This window comes from Melanostigma gelatinosum (assembly GCF_949748355.1).
Source record: "Melanostigma gelatinosum genome assembly, chromosome: 10".
Taxonomy (NCBI): domain Eukaryota; kingdom Metazoa; phylum Chordata; class Actinopteri; order Perciformes; family Zoarcidae; genus Melanostigma; species Melanostigma gelatinosum.
In genome coordinates this window covers 6,806,250-6,823,239 of record NC_136643.1, presented here as the reverse complement: position 1 = coordinate 6,823,239, position 16,990 = coordinate 6,806,250, and positions in this window count along the sequence as shown.

The window sequence follows — 16,990 nt, the reverse complement described above, 5'->3', positions numbered from 1 at the left end:
AGAGGGAATTAGCGGCTATGCTGGAAATGGGGGTAATAGAAGAGTCCAACAGTGCCTGGTGTAGCCCCATTGTTCTTGTTGTCAAGAAGGATGGGTCTATACGGTTCTGTGTGGACTATCACAGGGTGAATGATGTGTCACGATTTGATGCTTACCCAATGCCCCGGGTCGACGACCTCCTGGACCGACTAGGCACTGCACGTTTTTTTACGACACTGGATTTAACCAAGGGCTACTGGCAGATTCCTTTGTCGCCAGAGTCCAGGGAAAAAACGGCCTTCTCCACTCCGTTTGGGTTATGCCAATTCACCACACTTCCCTTTGGGTTGTTCGGTGCCCCAGCCACTTTTCAACGCCTCATTGACCGGGTGCTGCGTCCGCATGCTGCGTATGCTGCCGCCTACTTGGATGATGTGATCATCCACAGCACCACCTGGGCGGAGCATGTGCAGCGGGTGGGTGCAACCCGGGGAAGTATGCGGTTGGACGGAGGGAGGTACGGTATCTGGGGTACCACTTGGGTGGCGGGCAGGTGCGCCCTCAGGTGGACAAGACTGCGGCTATCGCAGCCAGCCCGCCGCCCAAGACCAAAAAAGAGGTTAGGGGGTTTTTGGGGCTGGCGGGTTATTACAGGCGGTTCATCCCCAACTTTGCAGATCTGACCAGCCCCTTGACCGACCTGACCCGGAAAGTGCTCTACATCAGCCGGAAGCTATCCGAGAGGGAGACCAGGTACAGCGCGGTGGAAAAGGAGTGCCTGGCCATCCGGTGGGTGGTCGACTCCCTGCGCTACTACCTCCTGGGACGCTCTTTCACCCTCTGTTCGGACCACGCCCCGCTCCAGTGGCTCCACCGCATGAAGGATACTAACGCCCGGATCACTCAGTGGTATCTGCCGTTTAACTTTGTGTTGGAAACCAGGCCTTCGACATTGTTCTCTGAGTCATTGACCGGTAAGTAGCACACCGACCTGAATCTAAATGGCTTGACAGAGCTTGACAGAGTTCTCCATTTGTGTCCTGGTGTTCTCATGTTTCCTTACCTCCTCATCCCTCACTCCCGTAACTGTCCGTGCTGGATCTGTCCCCGTTGTTTTAAAAAGCTAAATAAATTATTAGCATGACGTCATCCAGCTAGCCAAACCTGTCTTGTGGTTGCCGGACGACCCTCTCTACACAGCCCCTATTGTTACGTCCAGTGGCGGCTGGTGGAAAATGTTCTAGGTAGGGCCATCCTATCAATTTCAGCAAACATCCCTGTATGATTTAATGCAAAAAAATTAAAGTATCAAACACGCATTATTACTTGGCAGTTAAATATTTAACATTTATTCCAACACGAATAAAATCAGTAAACAGGATAACAATAGTTGGAATGCTTAACAGCATTCCAACAATTAAAAGTAAAGACATTACTTAAATAAACTAATGGTCTTAAGTAGCAATAAATAATGTTATATTAGTGATTTGTTTATATATGCTTATGTATGTTGAACTTAAAATAGTTATTTCATTAAACTTACACTAAAGAAAAGAAATAATTCAAGTGAACGAATGATTTTTAGTAAAGTTTACTAATGTGGACTTAAATTTGTCGACTGCATTCATTAAGGTTCTATGTTAACACAACTAGATCTGTTTAGTTCCTCAATTTGTAAAAATTTAAATGGTTTGAGGCGCCACATAAAATGACATGGCGGGCCGGATTCGGGTTTCCATGCGGTTTTCTAGTAAACTCAACTAGTTCGGGCTAACAGTGCACTTGTGAGCACACTGCAGGTGCTGCCAGATTGAAGTCAGGTGTTGACTTGTTCAGTGTTTGACAGTGCTAAAGAGTGTATAGGTGTGTGTGTGTGTAAGCATGTTCATTGCATCATGTGGCATTAGTCCAAAGTGATCAACAGACATTGTTTATGACTGTTTGCCTCATTATTTGAACTCTGCATTTAGACCAATTCATGATGCATTCGCTTGAATTTCAAATCTACTTGTTGCTTGAAACTGAAACTTTTTAAAGTTTTAGATGTACTGTGTCTACAGGCCGAGATGGACTTTTTGTGTATTTATTATTCATGCCAATAATTCAAACAAAAGTAGCTTGTAAACGATTGTTATCTTGTTAATTCAGATAAATATAAACTACATATCATATGTTAGCTGGTGTACTTGTGATTGCATACATAACTTTTTTAAGAATGATATCTTCTGAAAAGTTGTCATTTTTTGTGTCGCTTCGAATGTCCAGCAGTATGTGTCAATTTCCACAAGCTAGTTTTTGTTCTTCATGGGAGACAACTTGGTTAGGTTTAGGCAATAAAACTGCTTGGTTACGTTCAGGAAAAGATCGTGGTTTGGGTTTAAATAACTTGCATAACCTAAATACAGAAGTTAGGTGACAAATAAATTGACTTCTTGACCTCTGGTTTCACACAGGACACAAACTGCGCCCTTCTTCGTGACAGTCCGGTCCAACGTCCTCTCTACGCAGAGTTTGTCGCTTTTTATACTTCCTGCTTCACAATACAATGATTGCATACGAATCACCCCACATTACTTTTCTTAAGCATAGCTACGAACAGTGTGTGAGAACAGGCTGCTTAGTAACAACATTGTTTCTCATATTACATGAAAGATTCACATGTTTTGATTTAGTTACAGTGCAAGTAAAAAGTGGTGAAACTGAAAGAGGTAGAGTATAAAGTGTGAAACTAGCTAGTTACAACATAGTTAGTGTTTACTTTACACTGTAACCTACATTTTGATAAACCATGCTCCTCGGCTGTAGGTCAGCAACGGCTACAACCGCCACACACGCCTCATGAGGCAGTACAAATGTAAACACAAACAAAATGTTCTCTCTTAGTTGCTCCCTTAGTGTGCCCCATTTTGAGCCGCTCTCTATTAAAGAAAAAAACAAAACAATAACGTCACATTCCAGACCATGCCACCCTTCGCTGTTCACTGTGCCGCCTGTGCAGCAGACAAAAGCCTCCTCTCTGTCAGCAGGCACTGAACTGAGTGCAGCTGCCACTGCCGAGGCCCGGGCTTCTCAACAACACTGATTTACTGGGGACACAGACACTATTTTCTTCCCCTCTCCCTTCCATTACTCCCATCCCTCTCTGGCCCTCCCTGTGCCCGCTGTTAGGTTTATAATTTCTTAGCTGAGCCTGTTTGACTCGGCGATTGCAGCAGACGCAGAGTGGAGCTGCCAGCACACTCTCCTTCTCTTTGATTCTTTAAGTATTTCACTCCCAATCCCCTTGTCAAGCTACAGTTGTTGAGTGAACGGCACCATGGTAGCACTGGCAGTTAGAGACTTGTATCTCTCTCAGTTGCATGCTTTCTGTGTGATATTTTTGTTCTGTTCCTCCAGGTGAATGCAATGCAGGCAAGGGTGCCAGGGAGGCAGATGGCTTCAATGCAGAGAAAGAAAGCACAAGTGCAGAAGAAGAAAGACTAAAACAATGTGGAGGGACCCTGTGAAGAATACTAAGCACTGTAAGGCATCGAGCAACAAGTCCTCAAATGACTCATATGAATATTTTCCCTTCTGCTGCCTCTATGGTTAAAGTCCAGTTAAGTGTTTGTGCCGAAAATATTAGTTTAACAGATATTTAGGGTTTATTACAACGTGGGTCTTAATCTCATAGGTTTGGCTGTTTATATTTATATTTGTATATTTATATTGTACTTAAATGTTAAATGTTTATGCTTAGTTTCTCTGTTCTACTTTGTTGTCTTTAATGTTTTTTATATTTCTCTTGTTTATTGTATATATTTTATGTGTGTATGTACGATGACAGTGTGTAACCGGAGTCAAAATCCATGTATGCGCACGCATACATGGCCAATAAAGCTGATTGTGATTGTGATTCTGATATGAACACATTGTACTCACCAAACTAATTACTGGAAAATACTGAAACCTGGAAACGCAACATCATCGTAACAACAAAGTCCAACGGGTCAAGTGAGTCTGATGATCAGACAGTTTATCCAGATAATCCAAACGTCTGTACTTACTGGTAAAATTGAGCAGACCTGAAATCTCGGGATTAATAATTGCACAGGAAAACAGTGTGCGCACATCTAGGATAAGTACGGTAATTTGGAGCAGGTACTTGGCCTATAAACTGTAATGAGCAACAATTATACCATTTGCCTTTCATTTTCTCGAAATAAGTTTGTCGAACTTGGAGTTTCTTGACCTTTCTGGCTTATTTTTAGCAATGACAAGTTCCTTGATCTCCTGAGGCCTACAATGACAAGATCCAAGTTGTAGTACTCTGGAATGATCCTTTAGGTTTAGAGAAAAAATCTGGTATTGATTTTAAAAAACAACGTTGGCTCTGAGAAGGAGACTCTTTTGATGGCCATCGCTCCACTCTGGCTTTGACAGTTTTGCCGATTCTGATTCTGATTAAGATTTTGGAGAGAATACATGTGTTTGGGAAGTAGTGAGCATACGACTGGATAATGTGGCTTGGACTTGAAGTTCTGTGCGAGTTTGTAAACGGATGTTTTGACATAGCTTTGCTGCTGCTAAACCTTGACCCCATTTACTTCAATCATTCGGAGATTTGCTGTTTTTTTTATTCTTCGTTCATTGGGAAGGCACGACAGACAGCTAAATTTTGTCTAAGCTAAGTTACACACGGTAAGTGATTAATATACAGATGATCATTTTACATTCATTTTACATGATTCATAAAATAAACAACGCATGGTGGCTCCCTACATGCGTACATGCCATTCATATTTTTAGGGCTTATTTTGATAAAAATATGGCCAAAAAGCTCCTTGGTGTTATGAAAGCGTCACAAAATATATCTACTAAATAGATTACATAAAAATTAAAACACAGAGAAACAACTAATTCAAATCATAAATCATGAGTTCAAAAACATCCAACATTAAAGTATGTTATATTTTCAGCATACGCGGTTGATTGAACAAATCAACGCAGGAGAATTAAGCCAACTCATGAACTTGTCTGCCGTGGACTCCGATCTAGAGTTAAGAATGATCAACCTGAAGCACCTGTTTGTCCAGTTAGCCTGTTAGTTTAATTAGGAAAGAAAGGAGTTGGCTCTCGTTGCCTGAGTCGAACAACAGGTTTCTCCCATAAGAATCCCTCAAATTCTTGCCATGTGGTTAGCGTTGTAGAAGTGGCTAATAAAGGAGCATGTGTGGCATTCAACATATGCATGTGTGTGTGTGCGTGCATGTGTACGTGCGTATGTGTGTGCGTACGGGTGTGTGCGTGTGTGTCCACTCCAGGGTGCTCCAAACTTTGAGGACAGCCCCTCCAGAAAACACAGGCCTGGCCCTCCAATCTCAAAGGACGAGCTCCATTCACCTCCTGGCAACGGCGCTGAGAAATGGAGAAGAGATGGGCAGAACGGAATGGCTGGGCAGTAAATTATCAACTTTCAGAGGAGAGGACATGATATTTATTTATAGCATTCAGTTTGGGCACTCGGGGAGGGTTGGAAGGGAGTGGGGGTGCACGTATTTTGCAAGGGGCATCCTAGGTGGTCAGCATTGACCTGCACTAACCCCTTGTATCCTGTCTCATTCTCCCACCCTTCACACTTGTCTTGTACCCGGAGATCCCAAGACCTCCCTGGTAATTAGGGAACGAGTCACGCCTACTCCCTGCCCCCAAACGCGGTAAATTTTCCTCCTTCTCCCGGCCCCTGTGACACGCACACTCACACATCCTCCGAATTGGGGGCTTCAAGACGCCATTCAGCCCAATTCCTGCTTACTCTATCCCCCACTCTACATTTTATCACCACCCCTTGTTTTGTTTCGCTGTCTCAATCCATCAATCTTCCCATTAGCCCTCTATATTACGGAAGCCGCGGGGAACGCCCCCTTTACACCGGCCCTTCAAATCTGTCTTCCTTTCTGCACCTCCCTCAGCCTCCTCCATCTCGGCGCCGACTCCCTCTTTCCCTCCATCCTTCAGCCCGGCCTTGTTAGCAGTCACCTGGCGCTCTCAAAATGGCCTTTTCCCTTGCCCTCCGTTTCTTTTCTGCCAACTTGAGGTCAGCATCAGACTCACCTGGGGCAAAGGAGGGAAAAGATCGGAATGGACAGAGGGAGACGTGCTGGGTATGCTGTGGCGGTGGGGGTAGAAGCACTTTGGGTGGTATGTGTCCTGCGAGGGTGGGACACAATGCCCCCAGTGTTCAGGCAGGCCCACAGGAGCTTGTTTTACAACAGGGGAGGGGCGGCCATCAATGGTCATATGATGTGAACCACCCTGAGCCGATTCCCAGTGACAAACAGCCCCTCCGAGTGGACCCCCACCTCCTCTGCCTCCTCCTCTTTTCTGCTTTCTCCCATTGCATTCTGTTCTGTTGGACCAAAACCAGGGCAAGCGGAGAGCAGGCAACAGCACTGCCGCTCTATGGACTGGAAATGAGGGGACACATGCCCACACACGCACACACACACACACACACGGACCCACACACTCAAAATTTCTCACAGACATAATACACTCACACGCAGGAGCAGACCCTTTCTGTCCTTCTCCTAATGACGCCACAAGCATCTTGCTGGAAAATGAATTGGTATTGGTTTAATTGTACCAGTGTGGCCCTTATTTGTGTTCCTCTCTTCATTCTCAAAAAGAAAAGAAAAAAATATGGCTTGATGACAGCATAATTGCTGAAGAATTGAAGGAGAGCTAGTGTGTCGAGTTACCCAGTGAGCCTAAAAGTCCAGCTCCCCCTCCTTTCTCCGGCTCCATGGGCCCCCATGGCACTGCCCTAGAAACCTGTCCGTTTTCTCGGCCCCAAAGTCGTTTGAGTCTGCTCTGTCCTTTCCATTCAAACAGAACTTCCCTGCCTGTGCAACAAGTCCAGATACCCAAAAGGTTTGTTAGTGCCTTTGACCTGCCACCTCTATGGTTGAGCTCTGGTCAGGTTTAAAACTAAACTACTTTGTCAAATTCAAGTTTAAAAATAAACTGCCAATTGTTAGGCGAGGGACACCTGGGATGCCCGATGATGGCCAAAACATTCTCTCTCCAATCGGTGCTCACACTGAGAGGGAATTCAACCCATTCTGTTAGGAGACGGGACATAGAAATGAAGTCTGTGATGTTGAAGGCACCAAGCATGCCAACCACTCACCCCAACAAGTTTTTGTGCCAATATGAGCAACGTTACATGCTACCGTATGACTTTATTGTTGGCATAGCTGCAATAGGTCACCTGCCTGGAAAATGTCAACAAAGGTAATTACAAGCATTTAAACAAAGAGCCAATGCTATCATTTTTTTCTGTGAGCAGATTTTAAGTTAAGACCCAATTTCTTTTACAATCTATGTAATTTTTCCATATTTTTGGTTATTATAAAAACATTTGTCTTGATGTGATCTCTGGCACAGAAGTGGTTTGAAAATCAAACACGAATTCAGTTTACATCATCTATCAATCAGTTTGTCCGTTTTTCCTTCCATTCATCCATCCGGCCGTCCATCCATACATACATCCATGCATCCATCCATGCATCCATCCATATATCCATCCGGTCTGGAGACCATTACAGCACACATTGGGGTGGTTGCCACAATTGAAATGCACTCATTTGGAAGTAAACCTGAAAGGTAAGGTTAAAGTTAATACCCAACATGTTCATTTTAGATCCAGAGAGCAACTCATTGGTTCGCCTTTTGACCTACTGTTTATATTGTTGTATGTTCACCGATTTTATCATGACAGTGTATGACAAACATTATAATGCAATCCCACGAAGGAGGTTTGGAAAAAAGTTGGTTCACAACCAAGTGCTCATCTCTCAACAAATACTTTAATGAGTAATACGTTTTCATAAAATGAGTTACAGCATAGAGGGCAACAGAGAATCAATTTTCAGATCAGGGATGGGAAACACCAGCTGACCTCACCATAACCACGCAAGACAAAAACACCTACAACCCAAAAGGTGTGAAAACATCACTTTAGGGGTATACGTTTGAGTGTTTTTGGGGGTGGAGGGTGGGGGGTGACAGCTGGTTAGCATGGGGGTGGTAATAAAGTAGTCAAGACCTTTTGTTAAGACAGATGAGCTTGTGTGTGATGGGATCAGGAGGCTGGTAGTGAGAGTAAAGGAATGTAACCCAGCCTCTCGGTCCCTCCATATGACGCTAATTGCAGCAGAGCGTGGATGGCCTGGGCTGCTTGTGTACAGCATTGTTCTTCCTCGGCCTATTGTCTCCAGCCTTCTGACAATGCCCATTTGAATGAGAGCCTGTTAAGCCAGGCGCATCCCCATCATTAGACCCCGTTACACCCATTGTGATGCAGCGCTGAGGATACTGTAGGGCAGGGCTATTCAACTAAATTGTTCAGGGGGCCACATTGTCAAAAACCCAAGGGGCCGGGGGCCACAGCGTCTCTCCCGTGCTATGAATATATGTATACTTCACACAACACGCAACCACATTTTCAAGTTTCAAGTTTTATTTAACTACTACCTGGCAAAAGTAGTATACTTTTCAAAAAAGTGCTTCATTTATATGAAAACTGCAACCTCTCAAAATGTAAACATTTCAATAAAAAACAAGTGCATGATGTGCAACTGGTCTTTCTAACATGCGTTAGAATGTGCATCTGAACAACAATACAAGTACAACACATGTAATAAATCAAAATAAAAAGAGATTGCACTTCTTTGACTGGACAATGGCAGAGAAAGAGGGTTCATAGGAAGTGAGGGCTACCCGCAAACAGTGATGCAAATGCTCATTTGTCATGGAGGCACGGTTGCTTGTTTTAATGGCATTCATATGAGAGAAGCTGGACTCACAGGTGTATGTTGAGCCAAACATTGTTAGCACAGATATTGCCAGCTTTTTTATGTTGGGGAATTTGGTCACATGAATACACTTTGTCCAAAATTTTGTGATTGATTCATTCTCAAGTGCCTGCTTCAGAACAGAGGATGCTTGCATGTCAATTATTTCCAGTTGCAGGGGACCCTCATCAATTTCAAGCGATGCAAGGAACTCTTGTCCTTTTTTGGAAATAGCAGCTACATTGGCAAATGGGTTGCTCACAAAATGCATCAATTCTCTGGGCATGTCAAAGTCATCAAATCGTTCTGCAAAGTTTCCCCTCAATTTATCAATGAAATCTGTCATTAATTGAGTGACTTTTGGTTTGACTTCACTTGTTGATGACTTGATAAAGTTGCAAAGTGTGGGAAATTGGAGCATTCTGTCAGTGAGATCAGATGAGAAAAGATCTAGTTTCATTTGGAATGCAGTGAGACTTTCAACAATATCAACAACTGTTTTGTTTCTACCCTGCAGTCCCAGATTAAGTTGATTCAAATGATGAAATATGTCGCTTAAAAAGCACATATTAGACACAAATCCATCATCCAACATTAGCGACAGAAACGTGTTGGCTTTCTTCTGCTTTGACTCACGGAGAAATGTTATAATTTCTTTCCTGAGGTCACACACTCTCTTGAGTGCATTGCCCTTGCTTAGCCACCTAACGTCATTATGCAACAGTAAATCACCATGATCAGCTGACATATCCTCAAGTAGTTGACGAAACAGTCTGTGTTGAAGACTGGAGGTGGCTCTGATAAAGTTAATCATAGCCATGACTGAGTCCATTGTAGTTTTCAACTCACCACTGAGTCGGGCGCACAGAACGCTCTGGTGGATCAAGCAGTGGAGTGATTTCATCTTTGGTGCGATGGCACGCAGTCGTGCAGCCAGGCCTTTGATGCTCCCCGCCATAGATGGAGCACCGTCTGTAACTAGCATGTTAACCTGCTCCAAATTAAGCTTGTCTTTGAAAAAAGCAACAATCTTTTTGAAGACGACTTCACCTGTTGTCTGTCCTTCCAGCGGTATTAGTCCCAGAATGTCCTCTCTGAAAATGTCGCCATCAAAAAAACGTACAAATAAACACAGCTGAGCCACGTCAGAGTTATCTGTGGACTCATCCACAGCCAGTGAAATCACATCAGCTTTCCTCAGTTCACTCAAAAGAGTTTCAAAGACGTCTGTGGCTAAAACATCCATTCTTCTCGCTGTTGTTGTATCTGACATGGGAATTGACTTGATAGATGACATCACTTGGTCTTTCACTTTATCATCCGTCACCACCTGAATGAATGAATGCATGCATGAATGAATGAAATACATTTTATATTTTCACCTATAAAGCATTTCTACTTGTTTACAATAAAGTCCACCATGTTCATTTCATCAAGACAGAGATGTACAAATAATCACTTCTATAAAGTCAGAAGCAGCAAATCATAGTGGAAGTAAAAGGGAAAAGAAACATATACAAACCTCCTCAAGAGCAGCCAGCATGCATTCTTTTATCATCTCAGCATCTGTGAATGTTTTTTTCTTCTTGCCAAGGATCCATGTGACACGTAGAGATGCTGCAGTTGCTCTCTGCTGGACTGTAAAAGCCAGAGTGAAGTGACGGCGTGTTTTATTATAGTTTTCAGCAAGCTTCTTAATCCTTTCCTTTCGCAAATCTGAACCCGGGGGATAGTTGGCATCAAACGTCTTGTGTGTTGTGGTGTAGTGCCTCCGAAGGTTGTATTCTTTTGCGACAGCATTGACTTCGTTACACAACAAACACATCGGTCTGCCCTCGGGAGTTTCAATGTACGCATATTTGTTGGTCCACTCGTTATTAAACTGGCGATTTTCTGAATCAACTTTTCTTTTTTTAAATTTCGATAGCGACATGTTTACACAGCCGTGCCGTGCGAGCTGCAATGTTTGTTTTCATCTGATTTCACGTGCAGGAAGTGGAGCTCTGAAGCTGCTTCCTTATTATTCTTCTTCTACTGTGGGTGGAGGGGTAACGGAATTGTACCCCAAACCGGACAGTTTTTAGCTAATGTTTCAATACAATTCACTTACAATGTTGATAAAAATGATCGTGTAATGTTTTCAGTTGATTTAATGGTGTTAAACTGAAGTTAAACTTCGTACCTTTCAAACGAAATATTGTTGTAATTATTACAGTTAGCTTTGCCTTTACCAGAGTCGTTAAAACGATGCTAACACGGGTGAATTAGCCGTGCACTGCTCTTGGCCTAATCCGTACAAACACGTTGTAAACACTGGCTGCTGCTGGTTTTTCGGGGATATTCGCTTGTTCCAGGGTCGCAAAAATGACCATCAATGCTGTCAACACATCCGGGACCGTAGTTCTGTCCTTCACAATAAGATATCACGCTTCAACAACTCCAAATGATGCAATAAAAGCTCCTTAATTTCCGTTCGAGCTGTTTAAGCGTCGCCCGAGCGTTCTTTCTGCTTTCTCTCATCAAAGTCACTTTCCTATAGTATTTAGACATATAAACGTCCATATATATTCATGAAATTTGACACATAGATTATTTGATATGTATGAATTAATATTATTTACGTTTGGTTGGCGATCGCCGAAGAAAATGACAGCGTAATGACCGGAAAGGGCGTCACGACGGAATCGTTCGAGACAGGCCAAGAGCAGCTAGCGCCGACCGAGGCAGGCCATCGTTACGTTATAGCGCTGCATGCCGCCACGGCGCCTCCTACCTTCCCAGGCGGTGTGTAACATACGGAGCTATGATGATGTGTGTACATACGGCGAATGTCTGTTTCGTCCGAACATAAGTCAACTTTTTTTTTTTTTTTTTTGCAATCTTCCGCGGACCGGACCAACATGCTTGTAGGGCCGGATCTGGCCCGCGGGCCGCCAGTTGAATAGCCCCGCTGTAGGGTATCAGTGACTTTCAGCTGGGCCGAGACCCTTGTCCACAATAACGCGCACACAATTTGTTTTTGTTTAGGTTGTCTATCCACACAAAGACAGCATGGTCAACCTTTGGAGAACTTTATGGAGAAGCTCTCCAGTATGAATACATTTGAAAATGCCTCTCATAGACTCGAGATTAGAGATTTCTAGCCGCTTACATACAGTTCTCTCCACACAACCAAACCCTCATGGACTGCCAGTGTTATTAAAACATAGGTTAGATTCTTTTCTTTGGTCATTACAGTCGTTTTTTAAAGAGACTTGTTGTGTACCCTACCTTCAAAGCTGTTTTCCAATTCAACAATGTTACAAATTCTTGAGAACTGTCAACAAAATTGTATATTTTGCCGCCGGGGCTCAGAGATATTGCAGTATTGCAGTATAAAGAGGATGTCAGGAACCACATTTGTGTAATGACAGGTGTTTTGAGTATTTTGTCCACCCCATTTATATCAATTTGAGTAGGCTAAATTAAACACATCTCTTTATACTGCAATACACTTCAACAGCAGCACAAACTGCATCCACCAAAATTAAGTTGAATCAACACCTCTTTAAAACAGTTCTGACAACAACAAAAATATTTATCACTTTCATCTATGAGGTCTTAACTGATTTATAAAAATCCTTAAAACACTTTTGACAGCCTTAAAATAATTGCACCATCATTACCCCCGTTGACAATCGACAGCATCACTCCAGAGAACGTGACACTTTTATTTATCTACACAAGTTCGGTCACAGACGTACTAAAGACACAAACTGCCAGCTGGCCTGCTTTGGGTAACGCGCTGCTCAGTCTAGTCTTCCGTCTCCCTAAAACAAGCATCTGGAGGCCCGGGGAGTGAATACAAGTGTGAATATATTCATCCCCATGCTGCTTTGTTAAGTCTCTGCATGGGCGTAAAGCTGTTGTACCCCCCGTGCCCTCCTGGGTGACCCCAGAGGATCAGAGACCAGGTTGTCGAAACATTTGTAACATTTGGCCAAAGCAAATCTCAGGCTGCCTGTTGAATTGAAGCTCAGACCGAAGAGGAGAAGGAAAAAAAATCCCCCAGGAACCCTCAAAACACTCCCTACTCTGGACCGGGAACCCCCCCCCCCCCCCAGCCCCTCTCGTTCCTTATCCCTCACACACACACATCGAGCATGGAGGCTCAACCCCTCACAACCTCCAGCAAATCCCCTTTATCTTTTCCCAGCCAGATGGGGCCGCTGGAATAATAGCCGAAGCCCAATGAGTTCCATTCAATTTGTCATGCCGTCTAAAGGAGCTTGTAAGCTTCCCATTTGCAGTTATGTTATAGTAACCATGGGAGGCTCTGCAGTGTTAGGACTTAATTACCTCCTAATAGCTGTTGTAGAGATAAAGCCCCAGGCCAGCATAACCTAACACTGTCCAGCCCCTTTAGACACAGAGGCCTGAAGACTCCCTTGATCCGTTGCCGGGAGGAACCACATCATGTGTCAGGTGGCCAGCAGCCTGCCTACATTAGGACCTCTTCACTCCACATGCACTTGTACAGATCTGCAGAGGTACCAGATCAGACACCAGGTTGATCAGACTGTTGCTGTCAGAGACTTTGGACACTAGTGATATCTGGTTTGGTAGCTGTAACTAACTAATATATCTCAAGCTGTAATATAGCTGTAACTAACTAATATATCTCAAGGATTTTGTAAGAATTATTTTAACCACCAACCTTTCTGTTGGTCAGTGAACAACTTTGGTCCAGACAGAATTATTTTAACAATTATTGGATGGATGCTTGTTAAATGTCGTAAATTGATGGCCCTCATATGATAAAACCTACTTACTTTGGGGAACCAATAGACTCCTCCTCTAGCGCCACCATGAGGTTCATGTTTGCAGTTTTGGGTGAAATGTAAATGGTTTGCCAGAAAGTTTTGTAGAGACATTCATGGTCCCCTCATGATGGATTGTAATAACTGTGGTGATCCCTTAACGTTCCCTCTATAGTGCCATCATCAGATCAAAATGTAATAACATTTTTGAGGGCCAAACCAGTTCTGGATCGGCCAAGTCCGTCAAATGACCTCAATCCAGTTGGTCATGTTGTTCACTATATGAAGACCAGACAGAGGACAAGAGGCCTGAAATAAACAGAACAGAACTGAACTGAATTTCTTTTCTGTTTATGCACTTTTTCATTTTTTGTACTTTTACGGATCCTCTCTTTAAAACCTTTCCTCTTCATATTGTGGGGTTCTGTGTCTTGTATGTCAACTTGAAATCTGAGGCGTCTGAGTTATTTGAATTCGCGGACTTAAGAAAAATAAATAAAGAAAAGCATGCATACATTGTGGCGTAGCAAAACTCTTTCTGTTTCTCCCACAAATGATATGCTCGTTCGACTAGTTTGCATTTTCAAAATATGTTTTGTGGAAAACATATTGCCTTTTTCCGTATTTTCTCTTCTTCAAAGGATGAGCAACACTTCCTGTGCTGGCACTTAACTTTGCCATTTAATGTACAGTGGATCACTTTTGCAGGAGAGCCGCATGTGAGTCTAACCGGGAGACTGCTTAACTGAAATTGAAGTTAAGAGGGGTGCTTATGAGGGGTGCTCCACCACCACTGCTGTTACACACAGTAACAGCAGTGGTGGTGGCAGGCGGCATCTCACGTTCCTCACCACAGATTCAACAAAAGCGAGAATTTTGCTTCATTTCGTTCCAAGATTTGGCAGAGAAAGGGATGGAGGGGGAGAGCCAGGACATTATTCATGTCTTTCAGTTCATTTGGCCTCAGCCGGTCAGCTCCTCAGACAGAAAGAGAAACCTTCTCTCGTGTTTTTTCCACCCTCTTCTCTTTTCTGCTTTTTTTTGTTTCCTTTCTTTTTTTTATTTTGGAGGGAGATTAACAGGATTAAGTATGGCTCACATATGCTCCTCCTCACTATTGGTATTCACCACGGCACCGGGCCTACCACCACACAGACTCATGGACAGAGAGAGAAAGAGGGAGAGAGGGAGAGAGGGAGAGGATGGTGGTGAGGAGTGTAGTTGGTAAGAGTCAAAGTTGGAGGGGAACAGGAAATGTTACATGAAAACCTCTCCACAAACCTTACACTGTTGTATTTGTTTTTACCCATTTTGGTTAGTTCTAATTAAACTCTAATATTACAGCAAACAATATTTCCACAACACTGCTTCAAACTATCTTTGTCTGGCTCTTTTCTGTTTCAGCACGACAATGCCGAGCCAGGTCCGGTAAGAAACGGTTCTCCCAGTTTGGTGTGAGGAACTTGACTGGTCTGCACCGAGAGCCAGACCCAATCACCAACACCAGTGGTCTCTTGTGGCTGAATGGGAGCAAATCCCTGCAGCGATGGTTTCAGAATGTGGAGGAAAGCCTGAAACCCGAATAATAAAAACTGTTTAACTAGCAGAATAACGCTCCTGGTGTCATTCACTCCTTATAACACATGGGTGTAACTGTTAAAATAACATTATCGAAATTATTTTTAGGCTGGAAATTACTCGACAAATTACACACTGATTTAGTATGATATAACTGAAGGCTCTCTGCTTTTTTATTATTCCCCATATTGTATTGTATTTTATTTATTTATTTAATTAATTGTTTATGTCCAGAGCAGAGCTGTTATCTAGCAATCTAGAAGATCATTTTGACCGAACGTGTTTTATACTGCTTGCTTGATGGAGGGATGTAATGCACTTTCTTTAGCGTGTGAGACATATAGAAAATTTGGTTTTCTCTGATCAGTAAGAAAAATAAAAGAGCAAAATGTGGAGCACAAAGGCATTCATCTTTCAATTTTAACATCAGCTGTCAACTGATCGCTTCTTTGAATTTTGGAATTAAAATATCACCGTTTTCTGGAAATTTGAGGAAATTCCCCCAAAAATGTCTGTTTGTGGATCATACAATGGGTAAAAGTAAGTCTGCATAAATTATGGTCATCACAGGTTCATTTCACAACCTAGAGTTTCTCAACCTTGGTTTGGGACCCTAATGTGGGCTTACAGGACATTTATAAAGCAGCATACTTATATAAATTTGACAGGCTTACAGAAGAATTAAGATGAATAATATAAAATTTTCTGAGTTATTTTCAGGTTTTAAAGGCCATATGTGCCATTAAAGGTTGAGAAAGTCTTCGTTTAAGATTAGTAGATGAATAGATATTGCTGAAACACCCTGTGAGGGTTCAGACTATACAAGGCCTCCATAATTCCTGATAGATGTCAATCATTTAACAAACTATAGACTTATAAAACATTTGTTTGTAACAAGATGTGAACGGAGCCCAATTGAAGAGGAGAGCGAGCCTGCTAGTCTGTGTCTCATTGTGAATCCGGTGCACCAGTGAGAGTGTGGGAATGTCTAATGAAGCAAGAGGTGGCACAGATACAAACCTGATTTAAAACGCCACTTACACCGCATTCATGACCATAATCTTATTTCATGGGAGTAAACACGCGAACGCAATGGACTGGGGAAACAAGCAGTGTTTATTCCACTGTGAGAAAAAAAGGGGGAGGAGGGGTGTGTGTGTGTGTGTGTGTGCGTGCATTAACCTTGATTTTGTGACATCATTGGTGGACCGATGTGACACCTGACTCACGGTTACGGAAATATATTCGTTTGTGATTGGCTGGCAGGTGCCCGTTGAAATCGAATGAGCGTCCCAACTCAAACATTAGTTCCGGTCAACTGTTCTAAATGAGTGAACAAGATCACGCAACGGCACAAAGTCTCAATTCAGGAAACTACCAGGACCTAAAACTGACCACAGACCGACAGACAGACAAGATACAGACACATGTACCAACAGACAGATAGAATATTTTAACTTAAAAAAAAATGAATAAAAAAAATGTAATAGGCCTAGGCATGTGTGTAAAAGATAAACTAATTTTTTTTTAAATAGGCCGGAGTTAATATATACATTTTTGGATGGTTTCATTTCGATTTCTTTGTGTTTTCAAATAGAAAATCTGACATTTTTCTTAAAACAAACTCAAATTATTCAAAATGTAATCCCACGGTTTAAATTCATCCTACAGATATAGAGAAGAAGCCATGAATTTAAATTTATTCAAATTTGTTTTTATATTTCTATTTTTGATATTCGAATACAGAGAGGACATCCCGAGTGCAGTCCTGTGAAAACAGATAAACTCGTCGAGGCA